This window comes from Vulpes vulpes, chromosome 4 (assembly GCF_048418805.1).
Source record: "Vulpes vulpes isolate BD-2025 chromosome 4, VulVul3, whole genome shotgun sequence".
Lineage (NCBI taxonomy): Eukaryota > Metazoa > Chordata > Mammalia > Carnivora > Canidae > Vulpes > Vulpes vulpes.
In genome coordinates, this window is record NC_132783.1 from 105,378,263 (window position 1) to 105,392,308 (window position 14,046).

A 14,046-nucleotide genomic window follows, 5' to 3' on the forward strand; every position below is an offset into this window, starting at 1 on the left:
TCATGTATTTCAACTAGCAGAGGTTATTTGGGTTTTGGAATAAACCATTTGTGTCTCATTTTTAAAAGTTTTAAGTATTTTCCCAATATTGATACGAAAGCTACCCACACTTTTTCTTGTGCTATCATTTGGAGCTAATGAGGTTCTACATGATGGTCCATTAGCGAGTTGAAAGTAAACAATAATGTTTTCCCTTGGTGGATATTCATTTCAATTCTTCTTCATATTCTTGTAAAGATTGTGTATTGTGTGCTTAGTATTAATATGCTGGTATTAAGGAATATGAAAACAATCTCACAAATTTCTGACATTGACATGAGCACTCAATACAAGGAGAGTAATGTTGGTAAATAGGCATGAAACACTTTTATTAAAAATTACTTTCCAGATTAACAGCATTTGTATGTGTTAATTTATTTCACTTTTATAACAGTACCAGATATCCTTATTCTCAATTTAAAACTGCATTAAAATGGAAGCTCATGATATTATGGCTTTAAGATCCTTTTCTTCGTTGAAAATGTTCTGATTCATCAATGTTGCTCTACAAAAGCCAAGATTAAAGATATTTTCTAAATGTGGTCTGATCAGTGCAGAGGCAAGTGACATTACCAGGGCTATTGATTTTGATTTTAAGATTAACCCCTCTGGTAATCTGTTCTAGAGGGAAGAGAGTGGAGGGGGGAAAATAAAGATCCAAGAAGGATTTGGATATTTGGAGGAAGAAGCAGCTAAGCTTGCCTGGAAGAGTCATTGATAGCTCAGAGAGGAGAGAGTATTGGCTCAAACTGAGATTTGAAAGGTAAGATATAGTATTCCAGGGAGACAAACAGTGGGGTTTTCATTCTAGGCACAGGAAATAACAGCATCAGCATTTCTATGAAAGCACTATGTATGCTTTCATACTGTGTAGAGTTGTAAGGATAAAACAAAGGGACAAATGGAGTGAGGTTAGGTTATTAGGGTACATATAAGACTGACCATTATTATCTGAGGGATTTGAATGTGTTTCTTTAGGCAACTGATACAACAAAATAATGCATTTTATGTCCTGGAAAATATCTATGTATTTGCTAGAAGCTGAAACAAAATAAAAACATTGTATAACAGAGAGGCCCTCAGCTAAAATAAAACATCCACACAAATATCAGTAGTTTTTAAGTTAAAAAGCCAGTTTATTACTTTTGTAATTTTTACTCCCTGTCAGGAACATAGTCACACACTTTTGTGAGAAACAATGGTCTTTTTCATTAAGTTATGCATGATATAGAAGAGTCAACAGGTGCCTAATATAACTGCTTGTGGTTAGGATCACTTTCAAATTTATTTTGGCATATTTCCATCAGAAAATTCTAAGTCAGTTAATAACAAAAAACATGTCACACTTCTATTAGAGGTCATTTATTGCAGGCTGCTTACTATGATTTCTTTGCTTCCAATTTCTTGTCAAGTGAAAAGCCATATCTTAGTTTCTCCTGAACAATTTTGAGCTTTAGCTTCTCTAGTACAGATGTCTACCACATATTCTAAAATTGGGATCCCTACTGGGAACAACAGGAAACCATGGTAAGGAAAGAAAATACACAGCAATATGTATGAAAAGAGAATTTTTTCTCTCTTAGTTTTAATGTTCTTTAAGACAGCATGCTGTTTTCCTCTGATGTGAGAACATTCCTCAAGACACTAAATTTAGAGTCTTTAAACAATATTCTGTTCTATGAAATTCTTATAAAACATTCATTGTTGAGATTTTTAAAAATGGGTTAATAAGTAGTTTCAGACAATAACAGAACAAAGCTACTTATTTCCTATTTGGAATGAGACTGAAATGTTTTTGTGAGATCCAATGTTAAGGATTACACTAGTTATTTTTACTTGATAGAAATATAATTTATAGCATCTGTAAATAGATTAATTGTGATTGTTTCAGGTTTTATTGTCAAATTTCCTTGGCTAATAAAGCCATAGATAATGAAGCTGGCAGAAGAAATGCTTTTCTAGAGTTTTCAAGGTCAATATGTCAATTAAGATCCATGGGCTAATTCATTAGTACTGGAAAAAAATGAACATGCTGAGCAATAGGAGATTGCAAGTCTGAGATATCAAATATCTCATGTATTGACTTATGACAGCCTCAAGTTCTCTCTTTTGTGAAATGATTTAGAGGGGCAAATTACTTTATCACTAATTTGACAAAGATGAGGCTTTTTAAAACTTCATAATATAATATAGGATCAAAGATACTGCATCATATAAGTCAGTAAACCATGATACATATACTCAGTCAAATTCTCCAAATACGTATGTTTTCCATGTCATTTAGCAGCAGCATGAATTTGTTTTATTCATTCATTTGACAAAGATTTAAAATTTAATGAATATGTACTCTGCACAAAGTTCTATGTTACTCATGTGGGAGAGAAAAAAAAGGTATCCACAGTCTTAAGTCTCAAATACCCTACAGAAATTGATATTAAATAATTAAACACACAGTTGTTAATTAAAGCTAACATAAGTGTCATAAAAGGAAATTCATGCAAGAGCTAATAACATACAATTGTTTTCATATAGTACCTTCAAAATAAAAAAAACATGTAGTCTGAACATATCCATGGAATAATTTATCATTAATTTAATTAATATTATTAATTTAATAATTAAATATAATTGAATATGTATTCCTTGAGAACCTACTATATTCCACTCATTCTGTGGGGGTTAAGGATACAAGAAAATTGTAAAATGTAATTGGAGAAACAGACATATGCACAACAGAATGCTAAAAGCTACAGAAGCATAGATAAAAGAGTGGTCCTTGAAATTTAAAAAAAAAAAAGAATACTTTGGATAGAGAACTCATTCATTCATTTACTAAAATATTTATTGAACATTTATCATTTTTCCAACATGGTGCTTGTTGTTACGGATTTAGTTCAATAAAATATAACCCCTGTCTTCACTTTTTAGAGCAGTAGTATAAACCAGAGTAGCTTTTCCCTCAGGGAACATATGGTAAAGTCTGGAAATGCTTTTCTTTCTCACAACTGGGAAGGGGACACTGCTGTCATCTATTAGATGGAGGCCAGAGATAATGGTTAAACATCCTAAAATTAAAAAAAAAAAAGAGCCCCCATAATAAATAATTAAACACTCAAAAATACCGATAGTGTCAAGACAGATAAACTCTTGAGAATCACAGAGAAATAAGCAATCAATTACAATGCAGTATTATTAGTGATGAATGGGCTATGTTTTAAAAGACTAAGGAAAGTAAAGGATAGATTGTAACATGTCAAGGAAAGTAGGCAAGAAAAATCATTTGACTAGGTGAGCTATTATTGCAAATAATGGTGAGATACTGGAAATGAAGATGGCAAGATTAATAAAGAACTGATACAAGAGGGTATTTGAAAGATAAACTTAATGTATTCAGCAATTATATAATGAAAGTTTGGGAGGAGAAAGAACTGAAGGAGATGGAAGAGTCAATGATTTCCTTAAAATTTGTTTCCTTTTGGTGGTAGGTTAGGTGGTGTTAACATTAACATACATTGGAACAAAGGAGAAAGACAAAATTTTGAAAGATATTAATAATAATAAAAAATAATACTTACATGTTATATGTCAGAGAGTATGTTTGTCACAGCAAACTATTAAATTTGTTATAACCCTTGATAGGGAGATAGAGCTATTTAAAGTAAATACTGTTACCTCTAATTTTTAAGACAGGTTTATTTATATTAAATAAATTGTTCAAGGTCACATTGCTTATTAGTGTCAACATCCAGAGTCCAACTGAGATTTATCTTCTAAAGCTAGTGTTGTCAACGTCCACGCTCAATTTAATAAGTAAGGAGAGACTATAGACAATCCAGGTGGAGTTTTCAGTTTTGATCCAGTTTGCCTGGGTTCTTCAAAAAGCAAAACCTGGCATAAAAACCTGTATATTACCCATTTATTAGGGAGGATAATTCCAGAAAATCAGAAGTGAGGAGAAATTTGGGAGAGTCAAGATTTAGAAAGAGCAAATAATATTTATTTAAGATTTGATCTCTTGATTGTAGGACAGTCTTCTAAGAGACCATTAACTATTGCATTTCAGGATAGTCCATGCAGAGGCTGAAAGGGAGAATATTCACTAACTCTCAACAACCTTAAATGTTTTCTCCAAAAGCTTTAACTTTCCTGCCCTTCCTAGATCGTTCATGCAAAGATACCAAGTGGGCCTCAGGAACAAAAGAGATGTCTTGGGGCAGGAGGCAAGAAAGATTCAGCGTGAACAGAAGATGAGGCACTGATGAGTTGTACCTCACAAAATCATAAAGAAGCTAATGCAAAATAAGAGGCCAAGTCCCTAAGACAAGTACAATTGGGAGCGAAAAGAGTGTAAGAAATAGCTGAGATGTCTGGTCTCTAAATATTATCAGCTTTGTTGCTCTTTTATTTCCCATTCTGGTGTCTTAATTTCTACAAAATGGAGAAAATCATAGTATCTATCCAGGAGTGGTGTGAGAATTAAAAGATTTAATATATATCAATCACGTAAAACAGTAACAACATAAACACCAACTGCATTTATCATTTGTTACTAATATCATCACCATCATTGTTGTTGAGAAGGAGAAAGTCAGCCCTTTTGTATTTAGGAACTGGCTGATGTTAACAGCACTGCCTGGGTGTTGTTAGAAGCTATCCTGGCACTTAAAGCTAAGAATATAATGTTCTTTTGTTGAAGATAATCTCACAGAAAACATGAGGATCCAACAATGTCACTTTGTGATCACTATTAAGTGAGACAAAAAACAAAAGCTCAATTTATCAAATAGGGAGTACAATAGTCAATATTTCAAAGAGTATTTGAGAAAATGGGTAAAATAAAAGACAGATTATGTTGGGTAAATTGATGAGTCGGAGATGGGGAAATCATTTTTTAAGGTATGGATGTGAATAGGACAAAGATGGAAATTTAACTTGAGGGAAATGTAAGGTTGTAGGAGAGGTTACTTATGATAGGGAGAAGCAAACATTTTTAGTTCATTTTAAGAAAGGGTCTGTGGGAAAGAAGTACTTGCAGATACTAGAAAGTGAAAGGAAATTTGATGCAGTAAGTTCCTACCAAGCATAGAAGAAAGAGATACCAAGAACATGGTTAGAGAATTAATCCTGAAAAGGAAAAGGTATTCAGTCTTGGAAATTGGAGGAGAAAAGGAGATAGATCCTAGAATTGCTGATGTGAAGGATCTGTGATAGTAAAGAGAGGCAGCTAAGAAATTTTATCACTGTTGATTTGTTTTCTCAGTCAGGAAATAATCCAAGACATCTGTTGAGGGTAGGGGTTAGTAGTTTGGAAACAAAGCAACAATCACAACAAAAAAGGGAACTGAAGCCAAAAGATAGGGGGGGGAAAGGTATCAGACATTATTAAGAATGCAGTTAAGACTTTTCTTTTCATGGGTGGTGGCAAGAGTGGGGAGTACACTGCAAGTACAAAACTATGTGGTGCTGCCTGCCCACCCCCAAATACCATACTCCTACCCTCCATCCAGGCAAATATTTGCACCTAATCATGTTGTGGCCAAGTTTCACTTCTAGTACTTTGTGTCTCAGCTGAAGACGATGGAAGTCTTCAGGGAAGGTTGTCTACTGTGGACAGGTATTTAAGAAATCTACCTTGAGGGTGAAGAACTTTGGCACCTGACTATACTATGTCTCCAGCAGTGGCACCCACAACATATACTGGGAGCACCAGGCACTGAACCTGGGCCCACTCGATCCAGATCATGATGATAGAGGAGACTGCAGCCAGCAAGTGCCCACCAGCAACCAAGCAGTTCCACAACTCCAAGACCAAGTTCTCACTGCCCTGCCTGGTCCCAAGTTGTCAAAATAAGTTATGCTTCACCACCAAAAGACACAACACCTTCTTTTACACTCAAGGCTTCCTCAAGCCTAGGTCTGCCCAAAACAACTCGTTGGGAAAACCAGAAAAGAGAGAGAGAGAGAGAGATAATGCAGTTAAGTCAGATTTTATATTCATAACCCTAATGGACCTCATCAGCAAGGCTTTGTAATGTTTCTCTAGAAACATTCAGCAGCTGAAATGAAGAGAAGACAAATCAAATGCTGTTCTCAATGGCAAGTTCTCTGTAGTGGAAGGTTAGTTAAGAGGAACAAAAAAAATAAGTCTGAAGAATGCAGAGTTGAAATGAGTGATGAATGTGTCCAGGTTAGATAACAGATAAACAAAGCCAGCTACAAACTCCCTCATTAAATGGAACTCAAAGTTCTAGGTCACTGAAGGTGTAGGATGAAGCAGGCAGGTAGAGATGCAGTGTGGGGAGGAGGAATGCTGGCTAAGGTCAGTAGCAGCATCACTGAGGAAATTTGAAAGTTGGAGGGATAGAAGGTTTCAGATGAAGAGTTTAAGATTTTGGAAACTGAACAGTTGTAAAGGATAGTGAGATATATACAACAGTCTAGAAATTTGTCCTTGAAGTTGGGCTGCGTGTGGAGGGAAGTAACTAGAGAAGAGTTCCAAGACCCTAGCGGCCAGAAAAAGTATTTCATGTTAATAGGAGATAAACTGTAAAGATCACTAAATATTAGTTATCCTATTTTCTCAGGGAAAATAAGATTCCTAGTATACTATAAAAAGAAGGAAGAAGAAGAGAACTCCTTTAATGTTTCATATTATAATTCAGAAAATTTACACTATTGTATAGTTTCATTAAGCTGCAGTGAGAGGGGATCCCTGGGTGGCTCAGTGGTTTAGTGCCTGCCTTCAGCCCAGGGCATGATCCTGGAGTCCCGGGATCAAGTCCCACATCAGGCTCCCTGCATGGAACCTGCTTCTCCCTCTGCCTGTGTCTCTGCCTCTCTCTGTCTCATGAATAAATAATAAAATCAAATCTTAAAAAAAAAAACAACTGCAGTGAGAATTTTTTTATAGAAAGCTCATATGCTACATATATACATTACCTTCTGAAGAATATACCAAATAGATTTGTTTGTGACCACAGAGACCACACACATAGAAAAGGCCTCACCTCACACATTTACTACAGCTTCTAGAAAAGAGCTCAACAAATTGCTGGTATCTACTGATACAACTTTAAAAGAGATTCAAAAGATTCAAGAAACTACATTGTTAAAAGAATGGTATATAATTCTTGTGCTGCTTTTTTATGTATGAAATTCTTAGTAGAAAAAGTAACTGGATAAATCTGATAACCCTAGTAAATATTTGGTACGCACACTGAAGTTTTATTTAGCCCTGAAAAGAAGTTCAGTATTCTCATTGCTAGTGAAATTTTAAAGAACAATTCATGAATGAATTGTTCTTCCATAATGTCTTGCTATTAGAGGTGATTTAGTAGGGCAAAAAGTAAAAGAAATCCATATAAATATGGATTACTTGATATAAATAAGAATGTACTGTCCATCTATATTATGAGACATTCAGTCATATTTCTACAGAGAAAAGTTACCTGATTACATCCGTGAAAAATGCATATGTGTTAATTCTTAACTTCTTAACTTTATTGAGTTACACATTATTTTAAGGTTTGCCTTTTTCCTGCTGCTGATCATACACACTAGGAGGAATAGTCAGAACCACTAAAATAAGATGGCAGAGAAATGCCATAAAAATATTTAAATAGGATATATTGGAAACAATTTGTGTCTTTTGGGCAGTCTTACTGTGGTATGTAAAATATTCTTTTACAAAGTAGGTGATTTTGAGTGGTGTTTACAACTACAAGGAAAAGTCAACATTTCTTAATTTAACTTTTCTCGAATCCCCAGGCAATATTATAACTGACGCATTTAGCTCATCTGAATTAATTTTTAATAAGCTATCAAAGGATGGACCAATTTTCTTTAGTTTCTCCTGGAATTGGATATAATTAAATGAAGGTACAATGCTACCTTCTAAGGATATTTTTTGGTTAATTTTTGAGACTTTTTACTTCTGATACATCTGTACAGATACTTAGATCTGTATACCATTCTGACATTCTGACTCCAACTCCACATGGATGATATTCCTATACAGATACTTGGACCTATATTACTCTGACCCCAACTCCACTATGGATGATTAAGAGTTTTGCTTACAAAAAAAAAAAAAAAAAAAAGAGTTTTGCTTACTTCCTTCAATATCAAATATGAATAACTCTTAATTCACTCATGATTCACCTGCAAAGTCAAGAACCTTGTCAGTTACTACCTAGCATTATACTCCGTTTTATTCACAATCAATTAATTTATTGATTTCATCATGTGTAAGTGATGAGGCTGGGTTTTATGTTCTTTGCAATTAACTTTTATTTTGGTTTTGGTGTTTATTAGATTTCAATCCTGAAATCCTTTCTCATGTCTCCCAACTTCCACATATCTTTCGGGATAATCAAAAATTATGAATATGTCATGTTTGAGAATCTAGAATTCTGCATGCAATATAACAGTCTCTAATCATGTACAGCTATGGAGCCTTTGAAATGTGTCACTAGTCTGAACTGAGATGTGCTATAAGTTTAAAATACAAAGCAGGGATCCCTGGGTGGCGCAGCGGTTTGGCGCCTGCCTTTGGCCCAGGGCGCGATCCTGGAGACCCGGGATGGAATCCCACGTCGGGCTCCCGGTGCATGGAGCCTGCTTCTCCCTCTACCTGTGTCTCTGCCTCTCTCTCTCTCTCTGTGACTATCATAAATAAATAAAAATTTAAAAATAAAATAAAATACAAAGCAGATACTGATGTATTGTATAAAATAGGTAAAATACCTCATTAATTTTTATATTGGTTAGATGTTGAAATGGTAATATTTTTATGTATTTGCTAAAACTATTGAAATAATTTTACCAATAGTATGTATAGTATAGTAGTATGGCTATAAAATTTTAAAAATTACATTTGTGATTCACATTTCCACTTCCCATTATAACTTTTTTAGACAGTACTGCCTTAGAACAAAGTTTGAAATTAGTACTCTCAGTAAATGTTCGATCCTACAAAAGAAAGCCGATATGGATAATGTTCTAGGGAAACCCTAATATTTGCTCTACCACTTCTCATGGGTTTTGGTCATTCTTTCTCTTTGAAAATAACCAAGATTTTAAAATAGCTGTTGAAAGGTATGGATTGACAAGAACCAAGTTATAATGTGTTTCAGAGTGCAACCCAATAATTATAGTCTTTCTACTGCTTACAACATAATGTGTTGTTCTGTACCTGTAACATTTAAAATAGCTAATAAAGTATGAAGTTGAATAGAACTTCTGCATTTTCTAATTCTAGCATTCTTTAGACATTAAAATGGTTATGTAAAAGCAGACAAAATTAAAAAAAAAAAAAGAAAAAAGCTATGGCTCTCACATATTTGCTGTTTTGGTAAAAAATGTGCTGTGATTCCCTCTGCAGCATTTTAGAAGTACCCCACTGCTGAATGCAGTGAATGATTCAGTATTCCTCTCCCCATGAATAATTCATAGAGGAAGCACCAAATACCAAATTTGTTGGGTTATATGATGTTTACAATGGCTTTTAAGAGTTATTCCCATTGCTCTATTTCTTACTATTATCTTTGTGGGAGGACAATTATTATGATGGACATAAAACCTGAAACAGTTAAATTATACTACAAAATACTCCATAAAGTTTAACTACAACATGGAATAACTTCTCTATTTCTCTAAGTACAATGACTGACCTTGGGATTCATAGAGATATCAAACCTCTGTTTTAAATAGGAATTTTTTCAAAGTATGGTAATTCTAGCTTTGTATTTACAGATGGCATATTATGATTTTCAAAAATTATTGACTTTTGTCAACTCTGTTTCTTTTATCTTCCTCTCATTTTTATTTCCTTTTAATCATCACTAGTATTCTTTTAAAATAATTAAAGAACCCATATTTCTTATAACAAGTTACAAATAAGAGAATGGAAATATTTTATTTCTTTTGATTTGATTTTATTTTTTTAAAGACTTATTTGAGAGGGGGAAAGAGAGAGGAGGGGGAAGGGCAAAGAGATAAGGAGTGGGAGAATCTCAGGTAGATTCTACACTGAGCATAGAGCTCCCACATGGGGCTCAATCTCACAACCCTGAGATCATGACCTAAGCTGAAACCAAGATCTGTCACTCAACTGACTGAGCCACCCATGATCCCTTGTTTTGATTTTATAATAGAAATAATACCAGGTTTCAAAAAGAATCTTTAATGTCTAAAACTTTCTAGTTGTCTAGTCTTTGATCTATCACATATGTCAATGAGAAATTACCACTTCCAAAGCTAATTTCTTACTCCTGGAGCCATGAAGGTCTCAATTTCTTTTTTAATACTTATATGATATTAACTTATCTGTAATGTATACCTACTGATACTAATTTACATTAGAACTATGAAAAACAAGTACAATCTTTTTTCCATGTAAGTTGAAGTACTTTCTCAACATTTTTTAGCTCTTTATATTACCGTAGTAGGTAATCTCATTCATATACATTTGTAAATTATATATACACATCTTGGAACATTTCTCTCTGTGCTTTAGTTCCATTAAACTTTTTATTTGCTATCCAACACTTAGCTGTCTCATGAACATCTCAAACTCCATGCATTGAAAATTAAACCTCTATGCCCAAATTTGATGAGTGACTATACTCAGAATGGAATCATCCTTAGTATCAGCTTCTTCTTCACCTCCCATATCCTGTCAATCACCATGTCTTATCAATCTCATCTCCTAACTACTTCTTAAACCAATGATTCCTCTCCAGGTCTCCAACCCCCCAACTCTCCGGATTAATTTCTATTATGTCTCACCCAGATGAAGGTAATGGTTTTCTAAATGATCTCCCTGCATCCATTCCTGATACTCTTTGTTCATCTCAGAGTAATCAAAGTGTTTAATTAAATAAGATGAAGTAACTCCCTGCTCAAATTTTTGCATTGTCTTTTCCAGTAATTTAGATAAAGCTCAAAAGACATAATAGTGGCTGACCATTTGGTACTAATTCTGGGTTCTGCTTACTATACTTTTGCTTAATTTATTACCCTCACAGTTCAAATATCAGGAAAAAGACTTTTTCCCAAGAGAGCCTTCCCTAACCTCACTGACCACTGTCCATTCCCTCATTACAATTTGCTGATCATACCATGTATCTCAACTTCCTGGCATTTAATCTTGTGATTCCATATTAATTCTGAAAGAAGGAATAAAACAGTACATTAAAATTAACCTTTAAAGTACTTAAAATGTTTATGTCTATATCTAAATTTTAGCCACTGGTATATATTCATATTTAACAATGATTCACAGAAACAAAAATTCAACGATTAATTACACACCCAAATCCAAAAAGCACAGACACACTAAATCACTATAATTCCAGGCAGCATAGAAAATGTACACCCTTAGCCAAAAAAAATACTATAATTTCTATGGAGAAAGGAGATATTTATTTTCAAGACTACCATTTTAATAGAGTTGTAAGTGAAGGAGAGAACACTACTCTGAATATAGTCAGAGATAAAATATATATTACAACCTTTGTTACATCAGAAGCTCTATTAGGCAACCATATCTGCTTCTGCTTGTGGGTTGGCTACACTACAGATAATGTGATAGGATTGCCTTAGGGGATGTCATATTTTCCCATAAAGTCATTTTCATGAATAGATATTTCAGGTGGATAGAAATTAAAAAACAAAAAGCAAAGAAAAATGTCACTTTCTCAGCGGGCACTTTCTCAGATGGTCACTAATACATTTGCTTTAAAATACAGAATAATCTGGGAAACCATCAAAAGTAACCATCTGTTAGAATAGTCTTAAAGGGGTACATTTTATTACAGCCAAACTTCAGTGCTGACCCAACAGAATCTGAGAATGGGAGTGGCAGATGGCTGCTGGAGACTACATTTTAAATAACTTTGTTCTAACCTGTGGATATATAAGAAAGTATAAGCAGGAAAAAAGAAATAGAGATAAACAGGCATTTGTTGCATTTACTTTGACACAATGAAGGATGTAAGTTATTCTTTAAAAATCCTGATATTGGACATCAGGGTGGCTCTAATGTCCACTGGGTGGCTCAGTGGTTGAGTATCTGCCTTTGGCTCAGGTAATGATCCTAGGGTCCTGGGATTGAGTCCTGAATCAGGCTCCCTGCATGGAGTCTGCTTCTCCCTCTGCCTATCTATGTCTCTGATTCTCTCTTTGTGTCTCTCATGAATAAATAAATAAAATCCTTAAAAAAAAAATAAATAAAAAACTGTTATGGACTGAATTGTGTCTCCTCAAAATTCCTATGTTGAAGTTCTGGCCCTCAGTGTTACTATTTGGAGCGGGGTCTTTCATGAGATAACTAAAGTAAATGAAGTCATAGGGTGAGCCTTAATACAACAGGTCTAGTGTCCTTTTAAAAAAAGAACTCTCTCTTTCTCTGTGTCTTTCCCTGTCAACAAAGACACAGAGGAGGCCATGTGAAGACACAGTGCAAAGGTGACCCTCACAAGGAGAAGGGGCCTCAAAGAAACCAGATTTTCACGGTTCAATCTGCCTTCAGCTCAAGTCATGATCTCAGGGTCCTGGGATCAAGGCCTACATTGGGCTTCCTGCTCAGTGGGGAGTCTCTCCCTTCCCCTGCTCGTGCTCTCTCTCTCTCTCTCTCTCAAGTAAAAAAAAAGTTAAAAAAACACAAAAATCAAATTTGCCAATATCTTGATAATGGATTTCTAGACTCCAGAACTGTGAAGGGATGAATTTCTGTTGCTTAAATCATCCAGTCTGTGGTGTTTTGTTATGGTAGGCCCAGCTGACTCATACACTATAATATCTTTAGAGGACCTTAATTCTTTGGTTTGTTTCTTTGGTTTGTCTATTCTTGGAACAGACCTGTGATAATTTGAACAAATCCATAGTTTTGAGCAAATCTATGAATATAATTACATAAACTTTTTGATGTGTCAAAATTATGTTCACCCCCAAAGAGTTTTTATGTCATCTCAATTTTATGTTGAACTAATATTCAATACATTATCAAAATACAATAGTAAATCTGAAATTCTAGAAAATATGTGGCAATAAAAGCTTACCTTAGACTACCTTTCCAATAATTAATAATTACTTGTCCCTAGCAATATCTGTACAGATGTTATGTAGCTTGGACAAGGTCAAGTTTTGCAAATGATATCTTTGGCAAAAAGTGTAAAGTAGCTATTAAGTATGAATGCTAATTTTAATTATTTTTTATTCAAAGAATGCCTACAGTCTCCATAAAACCTCAAAGTCCTAGTAGATCTTAGAACTGAACTGGATACTGAAAAAGATACTAAAAAGCAATAAAAAATAAGGCAAATTACATAAACGTGCAATTAACAAAATTCCGAATGAATGAGTAATACATTTATTTTAAAAGTTCTTTTCTTATTTACTAGAAATATAATACAAATTAAAATATGACATGATTTTTGCCTAGTCAACATTTTTTTTTTAAATTTAGCCTTTAATATTTTTAACACAAAGTAGCAAAGTAGAGGAGAAGATACAGGAATTTCCCATATGCCCTAAGGCTCCCCACACATACAGCCTTCTCCTTTATCAACATTCTCTTACAAAATGGTACACTTGTTACAACTGGCGAACCTACATGGACACATCACAATTATTCAAAGTCCACAGTTCACATTTTGGTTCACTCTCGGATAAATATTCTATGGGTTTGAAAAATGTATATTGACATATATCCATCATTACAGTATCATAGAGTATTTTCACTGCCCTAAAAATCCTCTGTGATCTTCCTATTCATCCTTCCCTACCCAAAATGCCTGGGAACCACTGATCACTTTATTGCCTACATAAGTTTGGTTTTTTCACAATATCATATAGTTGGAATCATACTACATAGCCTTTTCAGATTGGCTTCTTTCACTTCGTAACATGTATGTTTGTTTCCTCCATGCCTTTTCTATGGCCTGATAGCTCTTTTTTTTTAAAGTGCTGAACAGTATTCTACTGTCCACATGTAACAGCATTCGT

At 34.3% G+C, this 14,046-nt stretch overlaps 1 protein-coding gene and 1 pseudogene across 1 annotated transcript in view; one reads left to right on the forward strand and one right to left on the reverse strand.

Moving 5' to 3' along the window:
* TENM2 (teneurin transmembrane protein 2) overlaps positions 1 to 14,046 on the reverse strand; it is a 3,534,961-nt gene that overhangs the window by 3,128,738 nt on the left and 392,177 nt on the right. The window lies entirely within an intron of this gene.
* Positions 4,866 to 6,071, forward strand: LOC112928093 (large ribosomal subunit protein eL20 pseudogene; annotated as a pseudogene).